The 10,747-nt window shown below is 33.1% G+C and overlaps 1 pseudogene; it reads right to left on the reverse strand.

The window, feature by feature from the left end:
- Positions 1 to 596: 596 nt before the first annotated feature.
- Positions 597 to 7,896, reverse strand: LOC107857079 (annotated as a pseudogene).
- Between the last annotated feature and the right edge of the window lie 2,851 nt (positions 7,897 to 10,747).

Raw genomic sequence — 10,747 nt, forward strand, 5'->3', positions numbered from 1 at the left:
AATTAGTATTTGTTACTACATAACTGTTTTGTAATTAGTATTTGTTACTACATAACTATTTTGTACTTCCATCAAATAATCTCTCAAAAGACAATGCAACGAGAAAGGCTAAGAATAATATGAAGTTACGAATAAACGTCATCATCATTAGTAGGAGGAGGATAAATCACAGCCCCTTTTTGTACCCTAATACCACCAACATACTCAATAACTAGCAGAAAAAAATGAGTAGTAAGTGCCGAAATCAATTGTTTCACAAACTCCTTCAAATTTATTTTTGGCAAAGAAACCAAAGGTGGTATTAATGATGAGGAGGCATTATGATAGATTGAATTGCAATTTATCTTATTCAATTCCTATCACTTTCTTCTGTAAGGTATCAATTATGTCTACAACCTGCTTAAGAAAAAAATGGATCCATAAATATCTTCAACAAATTGGATATAGTGATACTTTTCGACAAAATCAAAGGGTAGAAGAGAAGAAATCAAGTGAGAGTAGTACCCTAATTTTGTCGAAAACAGAGTTGCAAGAAAGAACAGATCAATTCAAAATACTAAAATAAAGGATATACCAAAGCAATAATAAGAATGTGTCTAGAAAAGTTGTAATAAGGAATAATCATTATCTTGATGCAAATACATATTTTGCAAAATAGCAATAGCACGAGAACACAAAACATATCTCAATGGAGTGAAAATTGGATGGACTCATTCAAATATCTCTTCCTGAGTTCAAGTACCATCGACCTACATGAACTGATTTACCAATAAGTAGCTTGTCTAGCTGAGCAGGATAAGTCCACAGAAACCACTAACAAAATTATTGCATCTTTTGTAACATGAAAGGGGAACCAGGGGAAAATAAAAAGGCCTGTCGTGCATAAATTTGTTCATTTTTGAACTATTTTTCACCCTTGGAAAGAGTACCTTATAAAGCTTTCTTTCTTGGCATAGTGGTTGACTATTGAAAGAGTTGTACCTTTATATACTTTTAGGCGCCCCTTAACTGTATGTTCATTTCCATCAACTCACCCCGGAAACAAAGTACTATATTATCTTTTTCCTCTTAAGAGATAAACTAAAACATAGAAGCAAATGCTTTCTTTTTTTTACAAGTATTAACATCACCTCATTCCAGTTCATACTTATTTGACCATTACTTATCTAGGGAAATAAAAGAAAAGCACAAAGTTTGGTTCAGCACCAACCTGCATTCACGTTTGAACTTCATAATCTTAACAATCAACCATAAGATTACTGATTTTACAGTACAGTAGGTAAACTAGCAAAAGTTTCTTTTAGATGGTGGGTTAACAGGGAAAAGTTCCTTTTAAAAAACTTAACATTCATAGAGAATAGCTTAATGGATAATACTCATTATAATAAATAAACATACAATCCTCTCATACTCCATTCGATTCTCTTCACTTTTGGGAAAACTATTTATTTAAAACTTATGACTTTGAGTTGATTCAATTGCCTTTTTAATCAAATTTACAGTCACCTCTGATGGAGCAATACTTCCTTCATTAACTTTTGAATCATGTCACTAAATTCAAACTGAATGATATTACAAATTCTTTTGGGATAACTAAAGATCCACAATAGAAAATGTGGAATTCATACCCATTTTCTGATCCAGAATAGATATCTTTCCTCAGTAGATCTCCTGCACCTATATGTTTGAACCCAAAAGTTTCTGCAATCTGAAGGTATTGAGTACCTTTATAACTACCAGGACCTCCTAAAAAGATAGAAAAATTGCTTAATAATTTTGTATTTTACCTAAATAATCTAGTAAATAGTACAACCATTTTTTTATTTTTATGTATAATCATGTGTCTTTACAAGAAACTACCATTAAGGAGAAAAGAATCAAATAGTGTCATCATAGTCATTAAACAAGATGATATTTTATGTAGTCTATAAAGGAGCCTATTCTTATTCACTTTCCACTACAAAATAGCAAAGAATGAGATGAAAGCACTTTTTAGCAAACTCAACAAATTTCTAATCATACGAGCATGCGGAAGATTGACTAAATGACACAAAATTTAGGCTAAAACACTAGTTTAAACCAAAAAAATGTGATATAAGCATAGGTAGCTTAAATACAGATATAATAATAAATATCACATATTACTCTTACTTCTAGACGTATTCGCTTTATCCCAATAAGAGTATGCTAATCAGTATCTAGAAAATGTCCACTTTGCCAGAAGGAAATCACTTGTAAATCATTACCTTTTGCTTAATATTATACATGATTAAATGACAACTAGTATTAGTATCCAAGGGAGTGGTCTAGTGGTTAATGAAGTGAATTAAAAATCATGAGGTATCAAGTTCAAATCCCAATAGAGACAGAAAAAACTAAGTGTTTTCTTCTTATCTATTGGTTATCCACTTTTGTCCCCATTTCTTCATTTGGTGATTTTTCTAATAAATTTCACTTTCTATGCATTACTTAACAATCCCCATATATAATCAACCTTATATTATACTAGTAATAAACCAAACTGCATCCACAACTAATTTTCTTTCACTGATCGACATATTTGTTACAAATTGTACACTTTAATCATCTCACCTAAATTCTGTAAAATAGTAAACACAACAAAAAAATTGTAACTGACTTCTAATATCATAATACCACCACAATCAGCATACAGAATCAACCATATAGTATAGGAAAGCATCAAATTGCTTCCATATTCCACAACCAATTTCCTTTCACTAAACAACACATTCATTATAAATTTGATACTCTTTTTTGGTTTAATTTGGTATTTTATTAATCAATACAATATCATGATAGACCAACCCATCTTCCAAATCCAACACCCAAAGTTGTACAAAAAATAAATAATGAATGGACCAGCCCAACTAGTTGACCCAAAACAACTAGACATATATATTCAGTAGGGTTTCTAAATTAGAGCTTAGAGCTGAGCTCCCCTTTATTTGCCTCCTTCATCATGTTCATCTTTATCAACTTTCAATTTCTTCTTCTTTAGCTTTGGGTTCTTAATACAGTACCATGGTTGAACTGGTGCAAGACTTATTCCATCTTGCATGAGTAAGTATACTCCAATCTTTCTCTTATTATTGCTTAAGTATTTACTTAGAACATGCTTTGATTCTTCTCCTAGTGATGTTTCAGTTGAGATATTGAGTAAGTTTCCTGTTGTTTTTGGTGCTGACAGCCTGGGTCTTCATTTGCTAAGACTTGCTTCCTTCTTCAAGTACGTCATTTCCCCTTTGACCTTGCTACCTAATCTGTATGTTGTTTCTAACCATCTGCTTATTTTCCATATGTAGATATTGCTGGGATAGATATTTTGGGATGCTCAGACCAGCCAATAGTTGAAAAGGATCATGTATCTCAACCACTTAAATCTTACCTGACTTATTGAACCCTAATCTACTAAGTTCCCCTTTCTATTGGCTGGTGTAGATAGGCTAATTACATCTTTCACTGTTTTAGTGATCCTCCTATGTGCTAAATATGGTGTATGTGAAAAACTTTGTTGTAGCCTTTCTAGTCCCCTTATCCTTTTGATAAAACTGGCCTTAGATATGGGCATTATTGTTTTTCATTGTTAAGTATCTTTCTACCTATGCTTGGTATCTGATTGAATACTTTAAATATGAAATTCTTATGCTTAAATGCTAGATTAGCTAAGTAATCTACAACTTCATTGCCTTCTCAGAAAATATGTTGTATTTGCACTTGCTTATCTTCTAATAATTGCTTTATTTGTTGCACAGTGCCTGGTATCTTCCATAATGTTTCCCATACATCACCTTAGAAACCTCAGCATTTCTAGAGAATCTGTTTGAATAATCACTTTTTCTTGACCTACATGATTTCAATGAATGGTTGCATATAGTATAGCCTCAGCTTTTCCTACCATATATATGTATATTCAATTATTAAACCTTTTACATGAATTAGATAACCTTTTTCATATCTTAAGCAGTATGCCCATGAACTACTACCTGGAATACCTTTTAATGCTCCATCCATATTGTATTTACACTAACCTTGCTCCGAAAATTCCCATAGAACCACCTTAGTACTGACTCTAGAATTGAACTGACTTAGTTGTTGAAGAATTGATAGCCAGTCCATTGCAAAATACAGTGCTAGTTTTCTCACCTTCAGTAGCATCCTTAGTTGTTTTGTGACATTGAATATCAATCTATGCACATTGATTGCCTTCAATCTTCTTAGTATTTCTCCTCTTCCATAATTCTCACATTATGATTGCTAGTAGTGCTCTAAAATAGAACTTCTCTCTTTGTTTAACCTGAGCATTACACCATGTATATATGGTCTCTATTAAACTCATTCCTTGTATGTTGATTTCTACAAAATAAGAAGAGTACAACCAGGTCCTGTTAGCTGCAAAATATCTCAGTTGCACATGAGATATGGTCTCTTATTTGCAAATCTGACAACAACAGCACTTGGAAGGACCATGTATTCCCTATCTACTAATAGTATCATCTATAGAAATCCTACCCTTCCACATTATCCACATACAAAAACACAATCTTAAATGGCAAAACCTTAATCCATAGTTTATTATAAAAACTATTAGGTTCCCTCAATGCCTCACATAATGCCAAGCTGACTTTACTATGAACTTACCCCTTGCTTCTAAACTCTAGATTGGTTTGTCCCTTTAATTTCTTCTGACTTTACTTTGATAAGTACATATTCCACTATTTCATAAGTAAAAAATCTTTTCAGTATAGCCTCATTCCAGTACCCATTAGTCATTAGGTCCCTTACACATTGACAAGTAGCATCCACTCCCTACTTTCCTGTATGAGAGAGTAGAAATCTCCCAATCCTATCCAATTATCATACCATATATGATCATATCCTCCCTTAATTTTCCTTATAATAAGATGATTAATAAGATCCCTGGCTTGCAACATCTTTTTCAAAACTTGAGATCCACTACCTACTTTCCACATGGCTTCATTTGGATGGTACTTTTTGCAGTACCTATTGAGCATGTAATCACTCCAAATGGACCTCTTAGTTCTAAAATTCTACCCTAATTTACAAAATATATTTGTTGATACATCATGCGGCATTTTAAATCCCAACTCTCCTTCTTCTTCTAGTAAACATATACTTGACCATGAGACCCAATGCCTTCCCCTTCCCCCTATTGTACTACTCTTAAATAACTTTCCAAATTTCTTCTGGATAGTGTTTAGGATATTTTAGGAGGATTCATCACAAATAGATAGTGTATGGATGTATTTTGTAGGGCATGTTTAATTAGGACTACTCTACCTCCATATGCCCACAACTTTTCTTTCCGTGCTTGTAACTTGCTACTAATTCTATTCATGATGTATAGTTAATACACTTTATTCTTTCTCATGTAGAATATATGACATCCCAAATAGTTGAAGGGGAATTCTTACCTTAATATCCCTATTAAAACTTTTCCCATTACCACTACCCCATTAGATACATTTCTTTGTAGATAAATGGCATTTTTTTCCTTGTTGATTTTCTGACCTGACTAACATTCATATTTATCCAAAGTTGTTGTGACCAATTGTAATGTACCCAATTCTACCTTACAAAATATGATCATATCATCTACAAAATCTCGGTGATTGATTTTTGGACTCCCTCTAGGAATCCCAAAGAGTGTAAATTTTTTCCTGACCATGAGCTTCTTCAAACTTCTTCTAAGACCTCTGCTGCAATGATGAACAATGTAGGTGAGAGTGGATCACCTTGCTTTACACCTTTAGTGGATTTAAATAAACCTTTTGGCTATCCATTTAGTAGTATTGAGTACCAATTATTTTCCAATACCGTATCAATCAACTCTTCACAAAAGCCTATTCTTCTCAGAACTTTGGTCAAGAACATCCATTTTACCCTGTCATAAGCCATCATCATATCAAGATTCATCACTATATTAAGAGGCTTTCCCTTTTTGCTAATTTCAGATACAATTTCTTGGACCACCAATATTATTTAGCTATACTTCTTCCTTGTACAAGACCATCTTGTTCTTCAGACACAATATAAGGAAGAATACCCTTAATCCTTTCATGAATAATTCTAGGGAATATTTTATTCACAAAGTTGGTAAGGGATATTGGTCTAAGATTTGAGAACGTATTTACCACTAACTTATTTGGTAGTAGCACCTAATTTATATGAGTGATAAACCTTGGCAGGTCATATCCACAAAAAAAGGCTATGATCATCTGATACAAGTCCTTTGAAATAATACTCCATGCATCCAGATAGAATGCACCTATCATGCCATCTGGACCCCTTATACTATTCCTATTCAATTCTATTACTGCCACATGTACTTTTTCCAAAGTTGGTGTTTTCTTCAAATCTTCATTCTTAGCATCTTTGACCACCTTTGGTAATTCCTGTAACATTGAAAAATCTACAACATCCTCTTATTTCATAAATTGCTTCTGAAAGAATGATTTTGTTGCCTCAGTTATATCCTCCTGTATTTCTATCTAATTCCCATCTTTATTTTGAATTCTTTGAATTCTTAGTCTAGATTTTCTATCCTTGACTACTGTATAAAAAAACTTAGTGTTCTTTTCTCCATCTTTGAACCACTCAAAACCTGCTTTCTACTACCAGTAATCTTCCTCTCTTTTCAATTAGATTGCTAACTCTGTCTGTGCTTATGACAATTTATCCTTGTTGCTTCCAGATTGTTCTTCTTCAAACTGATGCTATCTTACTTTAGTTACCTCCTCCAGTGTGGCAATCTCTTAGAAAATATTTCCAAAAGTTTGTTTACTCGACTTGGTCAAGGCAGTTTTTGTTTTCTTAAGCTTTTGATGAAAATTGATAAAGGGATTTCCTTCACTTTCTATAGACCAATTCTACCTAATAATATCCATGCATGATTCTTCTTTCAACTAAATTTAAGAGATCTAAAAGGTCCAATCAACTGGTGAGCTGACTTACCAAACTACAACAACATTGGAGCATGGTGAGACCCCATTCCTAGAAGATTTTACAATTCCATGAGTGACAATAACTCCTGCATTTTGTCATTGATTATCACTCTATCTAGTCTCTAAAAAATACATTTTTCATCTTTTCTTCCATTCCACCAAGTATATTTACTTTCTTTGGAAGCACATTTCTCCAGATTACACATGCTAATATAGTAATTGAAATCATCTGTTTCATTAACAGTGACTGGTAATCCTCTGATTTTCTCCCCCTTATTTCTAATTACATGAAAATCACCACCCACCAACCATGGATGTTGTATAGAATTGTACATCGCTCCTTTTAATTCATATAACCTCAGTCTTTTATTCTAATTGCATTTTGCATACACTAATTTGACAAATAACTCTGCACCAACAGACTGATTTTCCAGTTTGAGAGTGAGTTATTAATCTTCATCCCTAATGATACTGTATTCAATAATAGCATCCATGAAAGCCCATATTTTTCTTGAACAATTCACTACAACATGCTTTATTTCCAATTTATTCTTATACTCTTCTATACTATGACTCTCCTAAAATGGCTTGATTATACCAATGAAAGTAAAATGATACCTTCTATCCATTGTGATCAACATTTTTAATGCTTTTTGTATGTTAAGACCTGATGTTCCAAATTGAAGCATTCATTTGATAATAATTTAAGTATATGACTCCTTGACTACATTATACTTGCACTTTTTATTCTGATTCTCTTCTTCTTTTTCCCATGCTTTATATTCAATGACTGAACCTGATCTGTACATAGATCTCCTTCAGCTGCTGACTTCGCAATATTATTCTCTGATTTCTCATCATCTAAATCTTCTTTCATACTATTCACCATCTCTATCAAATTTCCTATCTCCATTGCTATTGGTAGCACATCTTCTAATATCATGTCTTGTTTGTCAGCCTTATTATACTGTACCAGGGCTAAGCCTACATTCTCCTATACCCTCTCTTACTTCTGTTATTGAATCTGTGTCTGTTGTGTTTCACTATCCTTGTGTTATACTTTTACTTCTACTTCTCCTTGCACATTAACTTCTTTGTTGATGTCATCATTGTAATGTTGCATCTTCTCTGAACTTGGCTGATTTTTTGATGCTGCTTCTAGTCCTTTGCTAAAGCACTTAGTCACCCAATCTTTGTACTTTCCTTATTATTCTTGGTGTTGGTTTCTTATTGATTCCCTTATTGTTCTTTATTAACTACATCAAAATCACTTGATGTCTAAATCTCCTCTACCTTGTCAAACACCTCTCCAAGTATATGCCCATATTTGTCTTTTTTATATTTATTCCTTCTTTTTAGCGATTGATTCTTCCTGTTATCCTTTGCAACATCTTTTTTATGCTTGCTCAATACCTTTTTCCTCCTCTATATTATTTTCTTTGCCTTCTCTTTGTCCTTGTATTTTCTCATACATCTCCAAGTGAATGTTCCAACAAGAATCTTCATCATGCCCCTGTAAGCAACATTCCTTATAGTATTTTGGCTTGTGATCATACTGAATTTTTATCCACTTGGACTTAATTTCACCACTTATATCATCTTCTTTATTAATTTTCACTCTGTTTGGTAGCTTAGCCATAAGGTCCACTTCTATCTTCACCCTTACAAAACTTGGCATAGTGTGATTTTTGGTATCTATGTTCACCATTAATAGTGTTCCAATTGTTGATGCAATAGAAAAGTTTGCTTCCTTAGAAAAGAAGTTTGATGGTAAATTTGGCATTGAAATCCAAGTAATGCCTATTGTTGTTTCAATATCTGTTTCAAATCATGGATCCCATTTGAGGGTTCGCATTTGCCAATACATAACATTGACCTTAATGTGGTATACAAATATTGATAATAAGTTAACATAATCTACTAGCTGATTCAATCATATCAATAAATGACGCGAATCCATCACCCCTATATTGCAATCTCCTTTGGTACCACATTGAACTGGAACAGCTTTGCGTAGTGCATTAACATCCAGTTTACCATTAGAGAATTTACCAATGACTGCATACTGTAAATTCTCTTGTATTATTAAGGACTTCACCTCTGATGACTTCCATGTCACAGTTGGTTCCCAATGCATCATTATAACTGGTTTAAGTGGAACCCTAGTGTTTTTATGCACGGAGGGTTTATTTTTCAATAGGTCTGCATACCTCAGTGCCACACACTGTTGTTTCTCTATTGCTATACTCTTTAGTTTCGTAGATTCATCTGGTGGATCCGTTCCACCAAAATTAGTAGCGATAGATGCCAAAAATCGATCAAATTTTTACTCTATTTGCATGCGCCATTTCTTGGATTTAGGCGGGGAAAGAAATATAAGAAACATGAAAAAATAAAATTTTATTGAGATCTTGTTGATTATACAAGTGTACAAATTGGATACTCTACTTTCAACTATACACCCAAATATTTGCATGAACCCTAGCCTTTAAATTTTTGCATGAACACTAGCCCCAAATGCTTGTATGAACCTTAACTCAGTCCACAAAAATAATAAAACCAAAAAAATCATAGATTTATAATAAAATTGAGTAAACTGGTAGAATAAAATCAGTCCAAAAAGTCAAAAAAATCAACAAAAATTATAAATTTATAACAAAAAAGAGAGAAGACATATGAAATTTAGTTACTGTAATTCTTTAAATAGTCCAAACAAAAATAGAGATAGAACATTTTTCTTCAAATAGTACAAATTCAAGACATTTTAGGGAGAGAACATTTTTCTTTCCTCATTTGATGTCCAAAATGGAAATAATGTTAGTGAGAGCTGCGTATGTAGAGAGATTCTCACACTTTTGTTACTGATTCCATTTTTTTTATTAGAGAGAAGTGAGAGTTCCGTATGTAGAGAGAGAAAGCAAAGGCAATGTAATGAGAAAAACCCTATAAATATAAAATATTAAAAATTACAAAATATTGCGATGAACTTTTCCATCGCTAATAATAAATAAAATTTTATAATGGTTAGTGATGAAAAATTACGTTGCTAAATTCGTTACTACGAATTAATTAAAATAATTACACACATTTGTTGCTAAATCTGTCACAAAATTAAGGCGCCAAATTTTTCCGCCAATATTTAGCAACGAAAAAGAAATTCATTGATGAACCGTTGCTATATCATAAATTATAAAGGAACTTGCTAAGTTCACGATAAAATGAATATTCTATTGCTGATCTGTTACTACTCAGTGACAAAAACTGTTCTATTGTTAAATTTTATCGCTAAATGTTGTTTCTTTTGTAGTGATAGTATCGGGACATCCACACTTGGAGACGGTAGGAGCACTGATGGATGTTACTCTAAAGATATGACTGGATAATGAAGATGTGGTCCTTAAAGTGTTCAAACGACTAATCCACCTTCACATTTTACGAATTTGTGCATGATTATGGTGATGGAAGTGGATGAGTGTGGGTGGAGTTTAAGCCACCACTGAACTCTTTAGACTATCGCGCAAAGTTGCCCAAGCCACCCATTAAGCTTGAAGTTGAACAACTTGAGAAGGAGCCTTAAAAAACCATTGTTGATAAAATACAGACCTTAAGAGTACACACTTAAGAGGACAGAAAAGATTGAGAAGATGGCCTCCAAATAGGAGAAAGAGAATGAAAGAGTATGGATCAAGAGTAGTGATGTGGATCCTACCGCGACACAAAATCAACATTTCTTAGGAGGCAACCCGAGTTAAGGCATGTATTTT

This window comes from Capsicum annuum, chromosome 1 (assembly GCF_002878395.1).
Source record: "Capsicum annuum cultivar UCD-10X-F1 chromosome 1, UCD10Xv1.1, whole genome shotgun sequence".
NCBI classification, from domain to species: Eukaryota; Viridiplantae; Streptophyta; class Magnoliopsida; order Solanales; family Solanaceae; genus Capsicum; species Capsicum annuum.